This window comes from Trichomycterus rosablanca, chromosome 2 (genome assembly GCF_030014385.1).
Source record: "Trichomycterus rosablanca isolate fTriRos1 chromosome 2, fTriRos1.hap1, whole genome shotgun sequence".
Lineage (NCBI taxonomy): Eukaryota > Metazoa > Chordata > Actinopteri > Siluriformes > Trichomycteridae > Trichomycterus > Trichomycterus rosablanca.
The window spans coordinates 55,357,074-55,378,234 of record NC_085989.1 but is presented as its reverse complement, the minus strand read 5'-3'; positions in this window follow the sequence as shown (position 1 = coordinate 55,378,234).

Here is a 21,161-nt window from a genome sequence, read left to right as displayed (position 1 = left end):
TGATGATGATGAAGATATGAGTGTAGAATGGAGGTGATATTGTAGATGATGATGATGATGAAGATATGAGTGTAGAATGGAGGTGATATTGTAGATGATGAAGATGATACTGTAGATGATGATGATAAAGATATGAGTGTAGAATGGAGGTGATATTGTAGATGATGAAGATGATACTGTAGATGATGATGATGATGAAGATATGAGTGTAGAATGGAGGTGATATTGTAGATGATGATGATGAGGATATGAGTGTAGAATGGAGGTGATATTGTAGATGATGATGATGATGATGAAGATATGAGTGTAGAATGGAGGTGATATTGTAGATGATGATGATGAGGATATGAGTGTAGAATGGAGGTGATATTGTAGATGATGATGATGATGATGAAGATATGAGTGTAGAATGGAGGTGATATTGTAGATGATGAAGATGATACTGTAGATGATGATGAAGATATGAGTGTAGAATGGAGGTGATATTGTAGATGATGATGATGATGATGATGAAGATATGAGTGTAGAATGGAGGTGATATTGTAGATGATGAAGATGATACTGTAGATGATGATGAAGATATGAGTGTAGAATGGAGGTGATATTGTAGATGATGAAGATGATACTGTAGATGATGATGAAGATGTGAGTGTAGAATGGAGGTGATATTGTAGATGATGAAGATGATGAAGATGAAGATATGAGTGTAGAATGGAGGTGATATTGTAGATGATTATGATGATGATGAAGATATGAGTGTAGAATGGAGGTGATATTGTAGATGATGATGATGATGAAGATATGAGTGTAGAATGGAGGTGATATTGTAGATGATGAAGATGATACTGTAGATGATGATGAAGATATGAGTGTAGAATGGAGGTGATATTGTAGATGATGATGATGATGAAGATATGAGTGTAGAATGGAGGTGATATTGTAGATGATGATGATGATGATGAAGATATGAGTGTAGAATGGAGGTGATATTGTAGATGATGATGATGATGATGAAGATATGAGTGTAGAATGGAAGTGATATTGTAGATGATGAAGATGATACTGTAGATGATGATGAAGATATGAGTGTAGAATGGAGGTGATATTGTAGATGATGATGAAGATGTGAGTGTAGAATGGAGGTGATATTGTAGATGATTATGATGATGATGAAGATATGAGTGTAGAATGGAAGTGATATTGTAGATGATGAAGATGATACTGTAGATGATGATGAAGATATGAGTGTAGAATGGAGGTGATATTGTAGATGATGAAGATGATACTGTAGATGATGATGATGATAAAGATATGAGTGTAGAATGGAGGTGATATTGTAGATGATGATGATGATGAAGATATGAGTGTAGAATGGAGGTGATATTGTAGATGATGAAGATGATACTGTAGATGATGAAGATATGAGTGTAGAATGGAGGTGATATTGTAGATGATGAAGATGATACTGTAGATGATGATGATGATGAAGATATGAGTGTAGAATGGAGGTGATATTGTAGATGATGATGATGATGATGATGATGATATGAGTGTAGAATGGAGGTGATATTGTAGATGATGATGAAGATGAAGATATGAGTGTAGAATGGAGGTGATATTGTAGATGATGATGATGATGATGAAGATATGACTGTAGAATGGAGGTGATATTGTAGATGATGAAGATGATACTGTAGATGATGATGAAGATGTGAGTGTAGAATGGAGGTGATATTGTAGATGATGATGATGATGATGATGATATGAGTGTAGAATGGAGGTGATATTGTAGATGATGATGAAGATGAAAATATGAGTGTAGAATGGAGGTGATATTGTAGATGATGATGATGAAGATATGAGTGTAGAATGGAGGTGATATTGTAGATGATGATGATGATGATGAAGATATGAGTGTAGAATGGAGGTGATGTTGTAGATGATGAAGATGATACTGTAGATGATGATGAAGATGTGAGTGTAGAATGGAGGTGATATTGTAGATGATGATGATGATGAAGATATGAGTGTAGAATGGAGGTGATATTGTAGATGATGAAGATGATACTGTAGATGATGATGATGATGAAGATATGAGTGTAGAATGGAGGTGATATTGTAGATGATGATGATGAGGATATGAGTGTAGAATGGAGGTGATATTGTAGATGATGATGATGATGATGAAGATATGAGTGTAGAATGGAGGTGATATTGTAGATGATGATGATAATACTGTAGATGATGATGATGAAGATATGAGTGTAGAATGGAGGTGATATTGTAGAGAATGAAGATGATACTGTAGATGATGATGAAGATATGAGTGTAGAATGGAGGTGATATTGTAGATGATGATGATGATGATGATGAAGATATGAGTGTAGAATGGAAGTGATATTGTAGATGATGATGATCATACTGTAGATGATGATGATGAAGATATGAGTGTAGAATGGAGGTGATATTGTAGATGATGAAGATGATACTGTAGATGATGATGAAGATATGAGTGTAGAATGGAGGTGATATTGTAGATGATGAAGATGATACTGTAGATGATGATGAAGATGTGAGTGTAGAATGGAGGTGATATTGTAGATGATGAAGATGATGAAGATGAAGATATGAGTGTAGAATGTTGGTGATATTGTAGATGATTATGATGATGATGAAGATATGAGTGTAGAATGGAGGTGATATTGTAGATGATGATGATGATGAAGATATGAGTGTAGAATGGAGGTGATATTGTAGATGATGATGATGATGAAGATATGAGTGTAGAATGGAGGTGATATTGTAGATGATGAAGATGATACTGTAGATGATGATGATGATGAAGATATGAGTGTAGAATGGAGGTGATATTGTAGATGATGAAGATGATACTGTAGATGATGATGATGATGAAGATATGAGTGTAGAATGGAGGTGATATTGTAGATGATGATGATGATATGAGTGTAGAATGGAGGTGATATTGTAGATGATGATGATGATGATGAAGATATGAGTGTAGAATGGAGGTGATATTGTAGATGATGATGATAATACTGTAGATGATGATGATGAAGATATGAGTGTAGAATGGAGGTGATATTGTAGATGATGAAGATGATACTGTAGATGATGATGAAGATATGAGTGTAGAATGGAGGTGATATTGTAGATGATTATGATGATGATGAAGATATGAGTGTAGAATGGAGGTGATATTGTAGATGATGATGATGATGAAGATATGAGTGTAGAATGGAGGTGATATTGTAGATGATGATGATGATGAAGATATGAGTGTAGAATGGAGGTGATATTGTAGATGATGAAGATGATACTGTAGATGATGATGATAAAGATATGAGTGTAGAATGGAGGTGATATTGTAGATGATGAAGATGATACTGTAGATGATGATGATGATGAAGATATGAGTGTAGAATGGGGGTGATATTGTAGATGATGATGATGAGGATATGAGTGTAGAATGGAGGTGATATTGTAGATGATGATGATGATGATGATGAAGATATGAGTGTAGAATGGAGGTGATATTGTAGATGATGATGATGAGGATATGAGTGTAGAATGGAGGTGATATTGTAGATGATGATGATGATGATGAAGATATGAGTGTAGAATGGAGGTGATATTGTAGATGATGATGATAATACTGTAGATGATGATGATGAAGATATGAGTGTAGAATGGAGGTGATATTGTAGATGATGAAGATGATACTGTAGATGATGATGAAGATATGAGTGTAGAATGGAGGTGATATTGTAGATGATGATGATGATACTGTAGATGATGATGAAGATGTGAGTGTAGAATGGAGGTGATATTGTAGATGATGAAGATGATGAAGATATGAGTGTAGAATGGAGGTGATATTGTAGATGATGATGATGATGAAGATATGAGTGTAGAATGGAGGTGATATTGTAGATGATGAAGATGATACTGTAGATGATGATGAAGATATGAGTGTAGAATGGAGGTGATATTGTAGATGATGAAGATGATACTGTAGATGATGATGAAGATGTGAGTGTAGAATGGAGGTGATATTGTAGATGATGAAGATGATGAAGATGAAGATATGAGTGTAGAATGGAGGTGATATTGTAGATGATTATGATGATGATGAAGATATGAGTGTAGAATGGAGGTGATATTGTAGATGATGATGATGATGAAGATATGAGTGTAGAATGGAGGTGATATTGTAGATGATGAAGATGATACTGTAGATGATGATGAAGATATGAGTGTAGAATGGAGGTGATATTGTAGATGATGATGATGATGATGATATGAGTGTAGAATGGAGGTGATATTGTAGATGATGATGAACATGAAGATATGAGTGTAGAATGGAGGTGATATTGTAGATGATGATGATGAAGATATGAGTGTAGAATGGAGGTGATATTGTAGATGATGATGAAGATGTGGGTGTAGAATGGAGGTGATATTGTAGATGATGAAGATGATACTGTAGATGATGATGAAGATATGAGTGTAGAATGGAGGTGATATTGTAGATGATGATGAAGATGTGGGTGTAGAATGGAGGTGATATTGTAGATGATGAAGATGAAGATATGTGTGTAGAATGGAGGTGATATTGTAGATGATGAAGATGATACTGTAGATGATGATGAAGATATGAGTGTAGAATGGAGGTGATACTGTAGATGATGAAGATGATACTGTAGATTATGATGATGAACATGAAGATATGAGTGTAGAATGGAGGTGATATTGTAGATGATGAAGATGATACTGTAGATGATGATGATGATGATGAACATGAAGATATTAGTGTAGAATGAAGGTGATATTGTAGATGATGAAGATGATACTGTAGATGATGATGATGAAGATATGAGTGTAGAATGGAGGTGATATTGTAGATGATGATGATGAACATGAAGATATGAGTGTAGAATGGAGGTGATATTGTAGATGATGAAGATGATACTGAAGATGATAATGATGAAGATATGAGTGTAGAATGGAGGTGATATTGTAGATGATGAAGATGATACTGTAGATGATGATGATGATGAAGATATGAGTGTAGAATGGAGGTGATATTGTAGATGATGAAGATGATACTGTAGATGATGATGAAGATATGAGTGTAGAATGGAGGTGATATTGTAGATGATGATGATGATGAAGATATGAGTGTAGAATGGAGGTGATATTGTAGATGATGAAGATGATACTGTAGATGATGATGAAGATATGAGTGTAGAATGGAGGTGATATTGTAGATGATGAAGATGATACTGTAGATGATGATGATGATGAAGATATGAGTGTAGAATGGAGGTGATATTGTAGATGATGATGATGATGATGATGATGATGATGATATGAGTGTAGAATGGAGGTGATATTGTGGATGATGATGAAGATGAAGATATGAGTGTAGAATGGAGGTGATATTGTAGATGATGATGATGATGATGAAGATATGACTGTAGAATGGAGGTGATATTGTAGATGATGAAGATGATACTGTAGATGATGATGAAGATGTGAGTGTAGAATGGAGGTGATATTGTAGATGATGATGATGATGATGATGATATGAGTGTAGAATGGAGGTGATATTGTAGATGATGATGAAGATGAAAATATGAGTGTAGAATGGAGGTGATATTGTAGATGATGATGATGAAGATATGAGTGTAGAATGGAGGTGATATTGTAGATGATGATGATGATGATGAAGATATGAGTGTAGAATGGAGGTGATGTTGTAGATGATGAAGATGATACTGTAGATGATGATGAAGATGTGAGTGTAGAATGGAGGTGATATTGTAGATGATGATGATGATGAAGATATGAGTGTAGAATGGAGGTGATATTGTAGATGATGAAGATGATACTGTAGATGATGATGAAGATATGAGTGTAGAATGGAGGTGATATTGTAGATGATGAAGATGATACTGTAGATGATGATGATGAAGATATGAGTGTAGAATGGAGGTGATATTGTAGATGATGATGATGATGATGAAGATATGAGTGTAGAATGGAGGTAATATTGTAGATGATGATGATGATGATGAAGATATGAGTGTAGAATGGAGGTGATATTGTAGATGATGATGATGATATGAGTGTAGAATGGAGGTGATATTGTAGATGATGATGAACATGAAGATATGAGTGTAGAATGGAGGTGATATTGTAGATGATGATGATGAAGATATGAGTGTAGAATGGAGGTGATATTGTAGATGATGAAGATGATACTGTAGATGATGATGATGATGAAGATATGAGTGTAGAATGGAGGTGATATTGTAGATGATGATGATGAACATGAAGATATGAGTGTAGAATGGAGGTGATATTGTAGATGATGAAGATGATACTGTAGATGATAATGATGAAGATATGAGTGTAGAATGGAGGTGATATTGTAGATGATGAAGATGATACTGTAGATGATGATGATGATGAAGATATGAGTGTAGAATGGAGGTGATATTGTAGATGATGAAGATGATACTGTAGATGATGATGAAGATATGAGTGTAGAATGGAGGTGATATTGTAGATGATGATGATGATACTGTAGATGATGATGAAGATATGAGTGTAGAATGGAGGTGATTGTAGATGATGATGATGATGATATGAGTGTAGAATGGAGATGATACTGTAGATGATGATGATGAAGATATGAGTGTAGAATGGAGGTGATATTGTAGATGAAGATGATGAAGATGAAGATATGAGTGTAGAATGGAGGTGATATTGTAGATGATGAAGATGATACTGTAGATGATGATGAAGATATGAGTGTAGAATGGAGGTGATATTGTAGATGATGATGATGATGATGAAGATATGACTGTGGAATGGAGCTGATATTGTAGATGATGATGATGATGAAGATATGAGTGTAGAATAGAGGTGATATTGTAGATGATGATGATGATGATGAAGATATGAGTGTAGAATGGAGGTGATATTGTAGATGATGATGATGATGAAGATATGAGTGTAGAATGGAGGTGATATTGTAGATGATGATGATGATGATGAAGATATGAGTGTAGAATGGAGGTGATATTGTAGATGATGAAGATGATACTGTAGATGATGATGATGATGAAGATGTGAGTGTAGAATGGAGGTGATATTGTAGATGATGATGATGATGATGATTGAGTGTAGAATGGAGGTGATATTGTAGATGATGATGAAGATGAAAATATGAGTGTAGAATGGAGGTGATATTGTAGATGATGATGATGAAGATATGAGTGTAGAATGGAGGTGATATTGTAGATGATGATGATGATGATGAAGATATGAGTGTAGAATGGAGGTGATGTTGTAGATGATGAAGATGATACTGTAGATGATGATGAAGATGTGAGTGTAGAATGGAGGTGATATTGTAGATGATGATGATGATGAAGATATGAGTGTAGAATGGAGGTGATATTGTAGATGATGAAGATGATACTGTAGATGATGATGATGATGAAGATATGAGTGTAGAATGGAGGTGATATTGTAGATGATGATGATGAGGATATGAGTGTAGAATGGAGGTGATATTGTAGATGATGATGATGATGATGAAGATATGAGTGTAGAATGGAGGTGATATTGTAGATGATGATGATAATACTGTAGATGATGATGATGAATATATGAGTGTAGAATGGAGGTGATATTGTAGAGAATGAAGATGATACTGTAGATGATGATGAAGATATGAGTGTAGAATGGAGGTGATATTGTAGATGATGATGATGATGATGATGAAGATATGAGTGTAGAATGGAAGTGATATTGTAGATGATGATGATCATACTGTAGATGATGATGATGAAGATATGAGTGTAGAATGGAGGTGATATTGTAGATGATGAAGATGATACTGTAGATGATGATGAAGATATGAGTGTAGAATGGAGGTGATATTGTAGATGATGAAGATGATACTGTAGATGATGATGAAGATGTGAGTGTAGAATGGAGGTGATATTGTAGATGATGAAGATGATGAAGATGAAGATATGAGTGTAGAATGGAGGTGATATTGTAGATGATGATGATGATGAAGATATGAGTGTAGAATGGAGGTGATATTGTAGATGATGATGATGATGAAGATATGAGTGTAGAATGGAGGTGATATTGTAGATGATGAAGATGATACTGTAGATGATGATGATGATGAAGATATGAGTGTAGAATGGAGGTGATATTGTAGATGATGAAGATGATACTGTAGATGATGATGATGATGAAGATATGAGTGTAGAATGGAGGTGATATTGTAGATGATGATGATGATATGAGTGTAGAATGGAGGTGATATTGTAGATGATGATGATGATGATGAAGATATGAGTGTAGAATGGAGGTGATATTGTAGATGATGATGATAATACTGTAGATGATGATGATGAAGATATGAGTGTAGAATGGAGGTGATATTGTAGATGATGAAGATGATACTGTAGATGATGATGAAGATATGAGTGTAGAATGGAGGTGATATTGTAGATGATTATGATGATGATGAAGATATGAGTGTAGAATGGAGGTGATATTGTAGATGATGATGATGATGAAGATATGAGTGTAGAATGGAGGTGATATTGTAGATGATGATGATGATGAAGATATGAGTGTAGAATGGAGGTGATATTGTAGATGATGAAGATGATACTGTAGATGATGATGATAAAGATATGAGTGTAGAATGGAGGTGATATTGTAGATGATGAAGATGATACTGTAGATGATGATGATGATGAAGATATGAGTGTAGAATGGAGGTGATATTGTAGATGATGATGATGAGGATATGAGTGTAGAATGGAGGTGATATTGTAGATGATGATGATGATGATGAAGATATGAGTGTAGAATGGAGGTGATATTGTAGATGATGATGATGAGGATATGAGTGTAGAATGGAGGTGATATTGTAGATGATGATGATGATGATGAAGATATGAGTGTAGAATGGAGGTGATATTGTAGATGATGATGATAATACTGTAGATGATGATGATGAAGATATGAGTGTAGAATGGAGGTGATATTGTAGATGATGAAGATGATACTGTAGATGATGATGAAGATATGAGTGTAGAATGGAGGTGATATTGTAGATGATGATGATGATGATGATGAAGATATGAGTGTAGAATGGAGGTGATATTGTAGATGATGAAGATGATACTGTAGATGATGATGAAGATATGAGTGTAGAATGGAGGTGATATTGTAGATGATGAAGATGATACTGTAGATGATGATGAAGATGTGAGTGTAGAATGGAGGTGATATTGTAGATGATGAAGATGATGAAGATGAAGATATGAGTGTAGAATGGAGGTGATATTGTAGATGATTATGATGATGATGAAGATATGAGTGTAGAATGGAGGTGATATTGTAGATGATGATGATGATGAAGATATGAGTGTAGAATGGAGGTGATATTGTAGATGATGAAGATGATACTGTAGATGATGATGAAGATATGAGTGTAGAATGGAGGTGATATTGTAGATGATGATGATGATGATGATATGAGTGTAGAATGGAGGTGATATTGTAGATGATGATGAACATGAAGATATGAGTGTAGAATGGAGGTGATATTGTAGATGATGATGATGAAGATATGAGTGTAGAGTGGAGGTGATATTGTAGATGATGAAGATGATACTGTAGATGATGATGAAGATATGAGTGTAGAATGGAGGTGATATTGTAGATGATGATGAAGATGTGGGTGTAGAATGGAGGTGATATTGTAGATGATGAAGATGAAGATATGTGTGTTGAATGGAGGTGATATTGTAGATGATGAAGATGATACTGTAGATGATGATGAAGATATGAGTGTAGAATGGAGGTGATACTGTAGATGATGAAGATGATACTGTAGATTATGGTGATGAACATGAAGATATGAGTGTAGAATGGAGGTGATATTGTAGATGATGAAGATGATACTGTAGATGATGATGATGATGATATGAGTGTAGAATGGAGGTGATATTGTAGATGATGATGATGAACATGAAGATATGAGTGTAGAATGGAGGTGATATTGTAGATGATGAAGATGATACTGTAGATGATAATGATGAAGATATGAGTGTAGAATGGAGGTGATATTGTAGATGATGAAGATGATACTGTAGATGATGATGATGATGAAGATATGAGTGTAGAATGGAGGTGATATTGTAGATGATGAAGATGATACTGTAGATGATGATGAAGATATGAGTGTAGAATGGAGGTGATATTGTAGATGATGATGATGATGAAGATATGAGTGTAGAATGGAGGTGATATTGTAGATGATGAAGATGATACTGTAGATGATGATGAAGATATGAGTGTAGAATGGAGGTGATATTGTAGATGATGAAGATGATACTGTAGATGATGATGATGATGAAGATATGAGTGTAGAATGGAGGTGATATTGTAGATGATGATGATGATGATGATGATGATGATGATATGAGTGTAGAATGGAGGTGATATTGTGGATGATGATGAAGATGAAGATATGAGTGTAGAATGGAGGTGATATTGTAGATGATGATGATGATGATGAAGATATGACTGTAGAATGGAGGTGATATTGTAGATGATGAAGATGATACTGTAGATGATGATGAAGATGTGAGTGTAGAATGGAGGTGATATTGTAGATGATGATGATGATGATGATGATATGAGTGTAGAATGGAGGTGATATTGTAGATGATGATGAAGATGAAAATATGAGTGTAGAATGGAGGTGATATTGTAGATGATGATGATGAAGATATGAGTGTAGAATGGAGGTGATATTGTAGATGATGATGATGATGATGAAGATATGAGTGTAGAATGGAGGTGATGTTGTAGATGATGAAGATGATACTGTAGATGATGATGAAGATGTGAGTGTAGAATGGAGGTGATATTGTAGATGATGATGATGATGAAGATATGAGTGTAGAATGGAGGTGATATTGTAGATGATGAAGATGATACTGTAGATGATGATGAAGATATGAGTGTAGAATGGAGGTGATATTGTAGATGATGAAGATGATACTGTAGATAATGATGATGAAGATATGAGTGTAGAATGGAGGTGATATTGTAGATGATGATGATGATGATGAAGATATGAGTGTAGAATGGAGGTAATATTGTAGATGATGATGATGATGATGAAGATATGAGTGTAGAATGGAGGTGATATTGTAGATGATGATGATGATATGAGTGTAGAATGGAGGTGATATTGTAGATGATGATGAACATGAAGATATGAGTGTAGAATGGAGGTGATATTGTAGATGATGATGATGAAGATATGAGTGTAGAATGGAGGTGATATTGTAGATGATGAAGATGATACTGTAGATGATGATGATGATGAACATGAAGATATGAGTGTAGAATGAAGGTGATATTGTAGATGATGAAGATGATACTGTAGATGATGATGATGAAGATATGAGTGTAGAATGGAGGTGATATTGTAGATGATGATGATGAACATGAAGATATGAGTGTAGAATGGAGGTGATATTGTAGATGATGAAGATGATACTGTAGATGATAATGATGAAGATATGAGTGTAGAATGGAGGTGATATTGTAGATGATGAAGATGATACTGTAGATGATGATGATGATGAAGATATGAGTGTAGAATGGAGGTGATATTGTAGATGATGAAGATGATACTGTAGATGATGATGAAGATATGAGTGTAGAATGGAGGTGATATTGTAGATGATGATGATGATACTGTAGATGATGATGAAGATATGAGTGTAGAATGGAGGTGATTGTAGATGATGATGATGATGATATGAGTGTAGAATGGAGATGATACTGTAGATGATGATGATGAAGATATGAGTGTAGAATGGAGGTGATATTGTAGATGAAGATGATGAAGATGAAGATATGAGTGTAGAATGGAGGTGATATTGTAGATGATGAAGATGATACTGTAGATGATGATGAAGATATGAGTGTAGAATGGAGGTGATATTGTAGATGATGATGATGATGATGAAGATATGACTGTGGAATGGAGCTGATATTGTAGATGATGATGATGATGAAGATATGAGTGTAGAATAGAGGTGATATTGTAGATGATGATGATGATGAAGATATGTGTGTAGAATGGAGGTGATATTGTAGATGATGATGATGATGAAGATATGAGTGTAGAATGGAGGTGATATTGTAGATGATGATGATGATGATGAAGATATGAGTGTAGAATGGAGGTGATATTGTAGATGATGAAGATGATACTGTAGATGATGATGATGATGAAGATATGAGTGTAGAATGGAGGTGATATTGTAGATGATGATGATGATGATGACGATATGAGTGTAGAATGGAGGTGATATTGTAGATGATGAAGATGATACTGTAGATGATGATGAAGATATGAGTGTAGAATGGAGGTGATATTGTAGATGATGATGATGAAGATGAAGATATGAGTGTAGAATGGAGGTGATATTGTAGATGATGAAGATGATACTGTAGATGATGATGAAGATGTGAGTGTAGAATGGAGGTGATATTGTAGATGATGATGATGATGATGAAGATATGAGTGTAGAATGGAGGTGATATTGTAGATGATGAAGATGATACTGTAGATGATGATGATGATTATGAAGATATGAGTGTAGAATGGAGGTGATATTGTAGATGATGAAGATGATACTGTAGATGATGATGATGATGAAGATATGAGTGTAGAATGGAGGTGATATTGTAGATGATGAAGATGATACTGTAGATGATGATGAAGATATGAGTGTAGAATGGAGGTGATATTGTAGATGATGAAGATGATACTGTAGATGATGAAGATATGAGTGTAGAATGGAGGTGATATTGTAGATGATGAAGATGATACTGTAGATGATGAAGATATGAGTGTAGAATGGAGGTGATAATGTAGATGATGATGATGATGATGAAGATATGAGTGTAGAATGGAGGTGATATTGTAGATGATGAAGATGATACTGTAGATGATTATGAAGATATGAGTGTAGAATGGAGGTGATATTGTAGATGATGAAGATGATACTGTAGATGATGATGATGATGAAGATATGAGTGTAGAATGGAGGTGATATTGTAGATGATGATGATGATGAAGATATGAGTGTAGAATGGAGGTGATATTGTAGATGATGAAGATGATACTGTAGATGATGATGATGATGAAGATATGAGTGTAGAATGGAGGTGATATTGTAGATGATGAAGATGATACTGTAGATGATGATGAAGATATGAGTGTAGAATGGAGGTGATATTATAGATGATGAAGATGATACTGTAGATGATGATGAAGATATGAGTGTAGAATGGAGGTGATATTGTAGATGATGAAGATGATACTGTAGATGATGATGATGAAGATATGAGTGTAGAATGGAGGTGATATTGTAGATGATGAAGATGATACTGTAGATGATGATGATGATGAAGATATGAGTGTAGAATGGAGGTGATATTGTAGATGATGAAGATGATACTGTAGATGATGATGAAGATATGAGTGTAGAATGGAGGTGATATTGTAGATGATGAAGATGATACTGTAGATGATGATGATGAAGATATGAGTGTAGAATGGAGGTGATATTGTAGATGATGAAGATGATACTGTAGATGAAGATGATGAAGATATGAGTGTAGAATGGAGGTGATATTGTAGATGATGAAGATGCTACTGTAGATAATGATGATGAAGATATGAGTGTAGAATGGAGGTGATATTGTAGATGATGAAGATGATACTGTAGATGATGATGATGAAGATATGAGTGTAGAATGGAGGTGATATTGTAGATGAGGAAGATGATACTGTAGATGATGATGATGATGAAGATATGAGTGTAGAATGGAGGTGATATTGTAGATGATGAAGATGATACTGTAGATGATGATGAAGATATGAGTGTAGAATGGAGGTGATATTGTAGATGATGAAGATGCTACTGTAGATAATGATGATGAAGATATGAGTGTAGAATGGAGGTGATATTGTAGATGATGAAGATGATACTGTAGATGATGATGATGAAGATATGAGTGTAGAATGGAGGTGATATTGTAGATGATGAAGATGATACTGTAGATGATGAAGATATGAGTGTAGAATGGAGGTGATATTGTAGATGATGAAGATGATACTGTAGATGATGATGAAGATATGAGTGTAGAATGGAGGTGATATTGTAGATGATGAAGATGATACTGTAGATGATGATGAAGATATGAGTGTAGAATGGAGGTGATATTGTAGATGATGAAGATGATGAAGATATGAGTGTAGAATGGAGGTGATATTGTAGATGATGAAGATGATACTGTAGATGATGATGAAGATATGAGTTTAGAATGGAGGTGATATTGTAGATGATGAAGATGATGATGAAGATATGAGTGTAGAATGGAGGTGATATTGTAGATGATGATGATGATATGAGTGTAGAATGGAGGTGATATTGTAGATGATGATGAACATGAAGATATGAGTGTAGAATGGAGGTGATATTGTAGATGATGATGATGAAGATATGAGTGTAGAATGGAGGTGATATTGTAGATGATGAAAATGATACTGTAGATGATGATGATGATGAACATGAAGATATGAGTGTAGAATGAAGGTGATATTGTAGATGATGAAGATGATACTGTAGATGATGATGATGAATATATGAGTGTAGAATGGAGGTGATATTGTAGATGATGATGATGAACATGAAGATATGAGTGTAGAATGGAGGTGATATTGTAGATGATGAAGATGATACTGTAGATGATAATGATGAAGATATGAGTGTAGAATGGAGGTGATATTGTAGATGATGAAGATGATACTGTAGATGATGATGATGATGAAGATATGAGTGTAGAATGGAGGTGATATTGTAGATGATGAAGATGATACTGTAGATGATGATGAAGATATGAGTGTAGAATGGAGGTGATATTGTAGATGATGATGATGATACTGTAGATGATGATGAAGATATGAGTGTAGAATGGAGGTGATTGTAGATGATGATGATGATGATATGAGTGTAGAATGGAGATGATACTGTAGATGATGATGATGAAGATATGAGTGTAGAATGGAGGTGATATTGTAGATGAAGATGATGAAGATGAAGATATGAGTGTAGAATGGAGGTGATATTGTAGATGATGAAGATGATACTGTAGATGATGATGAAGATATGAGTGTAGAATGGAGGTGATATTGTAGATGATGATGATGATGATGAAGATATGACTGTGGAATGGAGCTGATATTGTAGATGATGATGATGATGAAGATATGAGTGTAGAATAGAGGTGATATTGTAGATGATGATGATGATGAAGATATGAGTGTAGAATGGAGGTGATATTGTAGATGATGATGATGATGAAGATATGAGTGTAGAATGGAGGTGATATTGTAGATGATGATGATGATGATGAAGATATGAGTGTAGAATGGAGGTGATATTGTAGATGATGAAGATGATACTGTAGATGATGATGATGATGAAGATATGAGTGTAGAATGGAGGTGATATTGTAGATGATGATGATGATGATGACGATATGAGTGTAGAATGGAGGTGATATTGTAGATGATGAAGATGATACTGTAGATGATGATGAAGATATGAGTGTAGAATGGAGGTGATATTGTAGATGATGATGATGAAGATGAAGATATGAGTGTAGAATGGAGGTGATATTGTAGATGATGAAGATGATACTGTAGATGATGATGAAGATGTGAGTGTAGAATGGAGGTGATATTGTAGATGATGATGATGATGATGAAGATATGAGTGTAGAATGGAGGTGATATTGTAGATGATGAAGATGATACTGTAGATGATGATGATGATTATGAAGATATGAGTGTAGAATGGAGGTGATATTGTAGATGATGAAGATGATACTGTAGATGATGATGATGATGAAGATATGAGTGTAGAATGGAGGTGATATTGTAGATGATGAAGATGATACTGTAGATGATGATGAAGATATGAGTGTAGAATGGAGGTGATATTGTAGATGATGAAGATGATACTGTAGATGATGAAGATATGAGTGTAGAATGGAGGTGATATTGTAGATGATGAAGATGATACTGTAGATGATGAAGATATGAGTGTAGAATGGAGGTGATAATGTAGATGATGATGATGATGATGAAGATATGAGTGTAGAATGGAGGTGATATTGTAGATGATGAAGATGATACTGTAGATGATTATGAAGATATGAGTGTAGAATGGAGGTGATATTGTAGATGATGAAGATGATACTGTAGATGATGATGATGATGAAGATATGAGTGTAGAATGGAGGTGATATTGTAGATGATGATGATGATGAAGATATGAGTGTAGAATGGAGGTGATATTGTAGATGATGAAGATGATACTGTAGATGATGATGATGATGAAGATATGAGTGTAGAATGGAGGTGATATTGTAGATGATGAAGATGATACTGTAGATGATGATGAAGATATGAGTGTAGAATGGAGGTGATATTATAGATGATGAAGATGATACTGTAGATGATGATGAAGATATGAGTGTAGAATGGAGGTGATATTGTAGATGATGAAGATGATACTGTAGATGATGATGATGAAGATATGAGTGTAGAATGTAGGTGATATTGTAGATGATGAAGATGATACTGTAGATGATGATGATGATGAAGATATGAGTGTAGAATGGAGGTGATATTGTAGATGATGAAGATGATACTGTAGATGATGATGAAGATATGAGTGTAGAATGGAGGTGATATTGTAGATGATGAAGATGATACTGTAGATGATGATGATGAAGATATGAGTGTAGAATGGAGGTGATATTGTAGATGATGAAGATGATACTGTAGATGAAGATGATGAAGATATGAGTGTAGAATGGAGGTGATATTGTAGATGATGAAGATGCTACTGTAGATAATGATGATGAAGATATGAGTGTAGAATGGAGGTGATATTGTAGATGATGAAGATGATACTGTAGATGATGATGATGAAGATATGAGTGTAGAATGGAGGTGATATTGTAGATGAGGAAGATGATACTGTAGATGATGATGATGATGAAGATATGAGTGTAGAATGGAGGTGATATTGTAGATGATGAAGATGATACTGTAGATGATGATGAAGATATGAGTGTAGAATGGAGGTGATATTGTAGATGATGAAGATGCTACTGTAGATAATGATGATGAAGATATGAGTGTAGAATGGAGGTGATATTGTAGATGATGAAGATGATACTGTAGATGATGATGATGAAGATATGAGTGTAGAATGGAGGTGATATTGTAGATGATGAAGATGATACTGTAGATGATGAAGATATGAGTGTAGAATGGAGGTGATATTGTAGATGATGAAGATGATACTGTAGATGATGATGAAGATATGAGTGTAGAATGGAGGTGATATTGTAGATGATGAAGATCATACTGTAGATGATGATGAAGATATGAGTGTAGAATGGAGGTGATATTGTAGATGATGAAGATGATGAAGATATGAGTGTAGAATGGAGGTGATATTGTAGATGATGAAGATGATACTGTAGATGATGATGAAGATATGAGTTTAGAATGGAGGTGATATTGTAGATGATGAAGATGCTACTGTAGATAATGATGATGAAGATATGAGTGTAGAATGGAGGTGATATTGTAGATGATGAAGATGAAGATATGAGTGTAGAATGGAGGTGATATTGTAGATGATGAAGATGATACTGTAGATGATGAAGATATGAGTGTAGAATGGAGGTGATATTGTAGATGATGAAGATGATGAAGATATGAGTGTAGAATGGAGGTGATATTGTAGATGATGAAGATGATACTGTAGATGATGATGAAGATATGAGTGTAGAATGGAGGTGATATTGTAGATGATGAAGATGCTACTGTAGATAATGATGATGAAGATATGAGTGTAGAATGGAGGTGATATTGTAGATGATGATGATGATGAAGATATGAGTGTAGAATGGAGGTGATATTGTAGATGATGAAGATGATACTGTAGATGATGATGAAGATATGAGTGTAGAATGGAGGTGATATTGTAGATGATGAAGATGATGAAGATATGAGTGTAGAATGGAGGTGATATTGTAGATGATGATGATGATGAAGATATGAGTGTAGAATGGAGGTGATATTGTAGATGATGATGATGATGAAGATATGAGTGTAGAATGGAGGTGATATTGTAGATGATGAAGATGATGAAGATATGAGTGTAGAATGGAGGTGATATTGTAGATGATGATGATGATGATGAAGATATGAGTGTAGAATGGAGGTGATATTGTAGATGATGAAGATGCTACTGTAGATAATGATGATGAAGATATGAGTGTAGAATGGAGGTGATATTGTAGATGATGATGATGATGAAGATATGAGTGTAGAATGGAGGTGATATTGTAGATGATGAAGATGCTACTGTAGATAATGATGATGAAGATATGAGTGTAGAATGGAGGTGATATTGTAGATGATGATGATGATGAAGATATGAGTGTAGAATGGAGGTGATATTGTAGATGATGAAGATGATACTGTAGATGATGAAGATATGAGTGTAGAATGGAGGTGATATTGTAGATGATGAAGATGATACTGTAGATGATGAAGATATGAGTGTAGAATGGAGGTGATAATGTAGATGATGATGATGATGATGAAGATATGAGTGTAGAATGGAGGTGATATTGTAGATGATGAAGATGATACTGTAGATGATGATGAAGATATGAGTGTAGAATGGAGGTGATATTGTAGATGATGAAGATGATACTGTAGATGATGAAGATATGAGTGTAGAATGGAGGTGATATTGTAGATGATGAAGATGATACTGTAGATGATGAAGATATGAGTGTAGAATGGAGGTGATAATGTAGATGATGATGATGATGATGAAGATATGAGTGTAGAATGGAGGTGATATTGTAGATGATGAAGATGATACTGTAGATGATTATGAAGATATGAGTGTAGAATGGAGGTGATATTGTAGATGATGAAGATGATACTGTAGATGATGATGATGATGAAGATATGAGTGTAGAATGGAGGTGATATTGTAGATGATGATGATGATGAAGATATGAGTGTAGAATGGAGGTGATATTGTAGATGATGAAGATGATACTGTAGATGATGATGATGATGAAGATATGAGTGTAGAATGGAGGTGATATTGTAGATGATGAAGATGATACTGTAGATGATGATGAAGATATGAGTGTAGAATGGAGGTGATATTATAGATGATGAAGATGATACTGTAGATGATGATGAAGATATGAGTGTAGAATGGAGGTGATATTGTAGATGATGAAGATGATACTGTAGATGATGATGATGAAGATATGAGTGTAGAATGTAGGTGATATTGTAGATGATGAAGATGATACTGTAGATGATGATGATGATGAAGATATGAGTGTAGAATGGAGGTGATATTGTAGATGATGAAGATGATACTGTAGATGATGATGAAGATATGAGTGTAGAATGGAGGTGATATTGTAGATGATGAAGATGATACTGTAGATGATGATGATGAAGATATGAGTGTAGAATGGAGGTGATATTGTAGATGATGAAGATGATACTGTAGATGAAGATGATGAAGATATGAGTGTAGAATGGAGGTGATATTGTAGATGATGAAGATGCTACTGTAGATAATGATGATGAAGATATGAGTGTAGAATGGAGGTGATATTGTAGATGATGAAGATGATACTGTAGATGATGATGATGAAGATATGAGTGTAGAATGGAGGTGATATTGTAGATGAGAAAGATGATACTGTAGATGATGATGATGATGAAGATATGAGTGTAGAATGGAGGTGATATTGTAGATGATGAAGATGATACTGTAGATGATGATGAAGATATGAGTGTAGAATGGAGGTGATATTGTAGATGATGAAGATGCTACTGTAGATAATGATGATGAAGATATGAGTGTAGAATGGAGGTGATATTGTAGATGATGAAGATGATACTGTAGATGATGATGATGAAGATATGAGTGTAGAATGGAGGTGATATTGTAGATGATGAAGATGATACTGTAGATGATGAAGATATGAGTGTAGAATGGAGGTGATATTGTAGATGATGAAGATGATACTGTAGATGATGATGAAGATATGAGTGTAGAATGGAGGTGATATTGTAGATGATGAAGATGATACTGTAGATGATGATGAAGATATGAGTGTAGAATGGAGGTGATATTGTAGATGATGAAGATGCTACTGTAGATAATGATGATGAAGATATGAGTGTAGAATGGAGGTGATATTGTAGATGATGAAGATGAAGATATGAGTGTAGAATGGAGGTGATATTGTAGATGATGAAGATGATACTGTAGATGATGAAGATATGAGTGTAGAATGGAGGTGATATTGTAGATGATGAAGATGATGAAGATATGAGTGTAGAATGGAGGTGATATTGTAGATGATGAAGATGATACTGTAGATGATGATGAAGATATGAGTGTAGAATGGAGGTGATATTGTAGATGATGAAGATGCTACTGTAGATAATGATGATGAAGATATGAGTGTAGAATGGAGGTGATATTGTAGATGATGATGATGATGAAGATATGAGTGTAGAATGGAGGTGATATTGTAGATGATGAAGATGCTACTGTAGATAATGATGATGAAGATATGAGTGTAGAATGGAGGTGATATTGTAGATGATGATGATGATGAAGATATGAGTGTAGAATGGAGGTGATATTGTAGATGATGAAGATGATACTGTAGATGATGATGAAGATATGAGTGTAGAATGGAGGTGATATTGTAGATGATGAAGATGATACTGTAGATGATGATGAAGATATGAGTGTAGAATGGAGGTGATATTGTAGATGATGAAGATGCTACTGTAGATAATGATGATGAAGATATGAGTGTAGAATGGAGGTGATATTGTAGATGATGAAGATGATACTGTA